At 40.5% G+C, this 4,754-nt stretch overlaps 1 pseudogene; it reads right to left on the reverse strand.

The window, feature by feature from the left end:
* Positions 1–2,653: 2,653 nt before the first annotated feature.
* Positions 2,654–3,585, reverse strand: LOC133649951 (general transcription factor II-I repeat domain-containing protein 2B-like; annotated as a pseudogene).
* Positions 3,586–4,754: the final 1,169 nt, after the last annotated feature.

Here is a 4,754-nt window from a genome sequence, read left to right on the forward strand (position 1 = left end):
TACATTGCTGTACAGTGGGGTGCACGCTTCCCACACATACGGCAGTGTTTCCCATTTCACAAATAAACCCACAAATGCGAATTTTGTGCTTCTATGTGTGCTCTCTGTCATAAACAAATAATAATGGGCAGTGATGTACATCGTAGTGTGGTGTTCACTGACACTACAAAGCAAAGAGAAGGCACGGCAGAAACAATTGGTAAAGCCAATTTTGCGACGCTAAATTTATATTTATATTAATATTAATATTATTTGTATAATATTAGACTATAATTGATAGCTGTGGTCTTACACAAATAATAATTGAACCCACACATCGCAACGGTAATACGATAGATCTAGTCCTTGTCCGGGGTGTCACCACCTCCAAAGTTATGATACTCCGTATACTAAAGTAATGTCCAATCATTACCTTATAAAATTTAATTAGTTAGTTAGTTTATTCGGTCAGTGGTCAACAAAATAAACAAACAGTTTTACATTCATATATTAACAATTTTACAGACCGAAAGGGTTTAGGCTGAAGTTGAGCACTTATACCTAAGCCTATTAACAATCTCAAATACGTTACCAATAACTACTGCTTTAGCAGCTGCAACATTAATGCTGTCACAACTATGACTCTTGCTGGCCTACTGCCTTTGGTAATGACGCCATTTTCAAATTCTGTGGGCTCGATCAATAACCTCATTAACAACTTTAACGATGCCCTGCGCGACACCATTGATAGTATAGCCCCGCTAAAGCTAAAAAAAAGGCCCCTAAAAGGCGTACCCCCCTGGTTTACAGAAGAAACTAGAGCTCTTAAACTATCATGTAGAAAGCTGTAACGCAAATGGTGTGTGACTAAACTTGAGGTTTTCCATCAAGCATGGAGTGATAGTTTAATAAATTATAAACGCATGCTTACCTTAGCTAAAGCTAATTACTACTCAAATTTCATCCGCCTCAATAAAAACGATCCTAAATATTTTTCAGTACAGTAGCATCGCTAACCCAACAAGGGACTCCTCCCAGTAGCTCCACCCACTCGGCAGATGACTTTATGAATGTCTTTAATAAGAAAATGTAACTCATTAGAAAGGAGATTAAAGATAACGCGTCCCAGCTACATTTGGGTTGTATTAACACGGATACGAATGTAAATACAATGGATAGTCCAAAATAGTCTCTCTCTTTTTGATGAAATAACATGAGAGGAACTCCTGCGACGTGGGAATGGGGCAAAACAAACAACATGTTTGCTTGACCCACCCTCTGGGAAACTTATCAAGGAGGTGTTTGTAATATTAGGACCATCAGTGCTAAATATTATAAATGTATCACTTTCCTCTGGCATTGTTCCCCTGGCATTCAAAAAAGCGGTTATTCATCCTCTGCTCAAAAGACCTAAGCTCGATCCTGACCTCATGGTAAACTAGCGGCCGATGTCCTACCTTCCCTTTACCTCGAAAATCCTTGAAAAAATTGTTGCACAACAGCTAAATGAACACTTAGCGTTTAACAATCTCTGTGAACCCTTTCAGTCCGGTTTCAGGGCAAATCACTCTGCTGAGAAAGCCCTTGCAAAAGTGACTAATGATCTATTGTTAACTATGGATGCTGATGCGTCATCTGTGTTGCTGCTACTTGAACTCAGCGCTGCTTTCGATACCGTCGATCTTAGCATTTTATTAGAACGTACATCTGTGGTCCCCTCCGAGGTTTCTCATTGTGCCCATTGGGTTGAGTTTTTTTCTTGCCCTGATGTGGGATCTGACCTGAGGATGTCCTTGTGACTTCTGCAGCCCTTTGAGACACTTGTGATTAAGGGCTATATAAATAAACTTTGATTGATTGATTGATTGATTGATTGATTGATTGATTGATTGATTGATTGATTGATTGATTGAAATCAGGGGTGGGCAATTATTTTTTCCATGGGGCCACATGAAAAACAGAACATTTTGTGGAGGGCCGGGCCAAAAGGCTTAACTCAATTCTGCATAATATTAATTGTATTTAAAAAATAAAAAAAAGCAGTACATTGCATTGTTTTGACAAGCAGGTAAGAGTATATGTTATGGCTAAGCACTGAAAAAGTGAGGTTGCCTTACAAAAATGTCATTTATTCAATCAAATTTCCCAAAACAATGGTAAACAAAATGTGAATGTTCTTTAATATTTGTGACTCATTACATTAGTGATCATATTCAGTCACATTCACCCCAAAACACATTCTGAGTTTCATATATTGTTGGAAAGAGGTTGTCAGTTTTCTAAAAAAACATCACAATATTGTCTTTGTACTCCAAATATTAAGCAAGATACAACATATAATAATGAACTGAATCACCGAACTGTGATTTTGAGAAAAAGGCCTCCAAGGAAAGTGTTGCAGTTCACTGCTAGTTGGCGCCTTTACATGCCTACATTTGTAGTATAACCACCTCATTTGGTGTTTTTTAGGGGGGTGTTTTTGTTCAGTGAGATAAATCTAGTCTCTGTTGGGCTTTAACAAGTGCATCAAAGTCAGGTTGAATGTCTGAGGTGGACAGATGGTCATCAGTGAGAGAGGATCTATACCTGGATTTGGTCAACTTAATTACGGGAAATGTTTGTTCACATTTGTAGGTAGAGCTAAAGAGAACACACGTCTTCTGAGCATGTCTCCTCATGTTTGGAAAGTTATCCTCCTTGAGAGAAGAGTAAAAATCCAGCAGAGATCCTTAAAGTGCTCTGCCAGGACTGCATCAGACTGCAGGTCAATGAGTTCCAGCTGAACATCATTGGGTGTATTATCCACACTGCAGGTAAAGGGAGAGGAAATCATGTGCATTTCATCCTCAATTGTTCTGAGATCTTCAAATAGCCTTGAAAACTCACCATGCAGTGCTCCCAACAATGGATGAGTATCTGCGGAGGTGATCAGCTGATGGTGTGACTTCTTTCAGGGTTTGCATGTGAGTGAGAATGTTGCTCTCCAGTTGGCTTGAAAGAAACTGCTTCTTTCTCATGTAAGCCCTCACCAGGCTGTGCAGTTCATGAACAAAAAGTCCCTTCATCAGTGCAGTCACACCAACAGCAAATGCAAAATCTGCCATCCAATCCTCATCTGCGAGCTCTGGGATGTCTTTGCCTTTCTTCTCACAAAACTCTCGAATCTCTGCTCTCAGGTCCCATACTCTTTTTAGCATTTTGCCCAGGCTGAGCCATCTGACAGCTGTGTGGTAGCCGATGTCACTATGCTCATGCTCCTCAAAAGTGTAACAAACTGCCTGTGATTCAATGCTCGTGCCCTGATGAAGTTCACTAACATCAATAACATTGTTCATTTTTAGCACTGACTTGCACAACGCATGTTGGTGTATGTACCAATTTCTGATGTGCATCAATTTCAGTCACTATATCTTGCATATGTTTCAAAAGTACGACATTTTTCCCCAGAAGATTCGGACAACCGTCCGTTGTCACACCTGCCAGTCTGTCCCATTTCAGTCCCAGTGTGTCCATGCATGCATTTACCTCTGTGAACAGATCGCTGCCTGTCGTCGTCCCTTTCATTGACCGCATTGCAGCCAGCTCCTCCGTAATCTTGAAGTCCATTATCCCACGGACAAATACGAGTAACTGGGCTGTCACAGCTCTCGTCCAAAGCCAAGGAGAAAAAGTCCAAACTTGCCACTTCACGTTGCAGCTGAAGCTCCAGATTCCACATTTTGAGGGCTACAGACGTCTTGCAACCTGCTTGTGACGACGATTCAATCACGTACACGACTTGATGTACGTATTGTGTCATTTTGTACATGAATAAAAATACACCTTCAAAATAAATGTATGTGGCCCGGGGGCCGTTCAATGCCCAGGTCTGTGTTAAATAAACAATCGTCTTTGTGATTAAAACATGGTTTCATATCATTTGACAAGCCTAAAAGTAGGTTAGATAGAATCATTTAAATACGATTAAAATCAAAAGTAAGATTACAAATTTAGTGTTAATATTTGAGTGGGCCCCAGCCCCCTCGGTAGTGAAAATATTGGGCCCCAAGGTCAAAAGGGTTAAGAACCCCTGGTTTAGGACAGTCCTACTAATAATAATACAGAGGTGGACCAGGACTTTGATATGGATGGGTTGTCAACGTAAGCGGGTTCAAAAATTACAAATATCTCAATGTGAATCATTCTGATGATTTTAGTTATTAGTAGGGATGTCCGATAATGGCTTTTTGCCGATATCCGATATTCCGATATAATAATAATAATAATAATAATAATACCTGGGATTTATATAGCGCTTTTCTAAGTACCCAAAGTCGCTTTACATGTTTAAAAACCCGTCATTCATTCACACCTGGTGGTGGTAAGCTACTTTCGTAGCCACAGCTGCCCTGGGGTAGACTGACGGAAGCGTGGCTGCCAATTTGCGCCTACGGCCCCTCCGACCACCACCTATCATTCATTCATCATTCATTCACCGGTGTGAGCGGCACCGGGGGCAAGGGTGAAGTGTCCTGCCCAAGGACACAACGGCAGCAATTTTTTTTTTGGTAAGAGGCGGGGAGTGAACCTGCAACCCTCAGGTTTCTGACACGGGCGCTCTACCCACTACACCATGCCGCCGATATTGTCCAACTCTTTAATTACCGATAGCGATATCAACCGATACAGATATATACAGTTGTGGAATTAACACATTATTATGCCTAATTTGAACAACCAGTTATGGTGAAGATAAGGTCCTTTTTAAAAAAAAATATTAAAAAAATAAGATAAAT

Source organism: Entelurus aequoreus, linkage group LG05 (assembly GCF_033978785.1).
Source record: "Entelurus aequoreus isolate RoL-2023_Sb linkage group LG05, RoL_Eaeq_v1.1, whole genome shotgun sequence".
NCBI classification, from domain to species: domain Eukaryota; kingdom Metazoa; phylum Chordata; class Actinopteri; order Syngnathiformes; family Syngnathidae; genus Entelurus; species Entelurus aequoreus.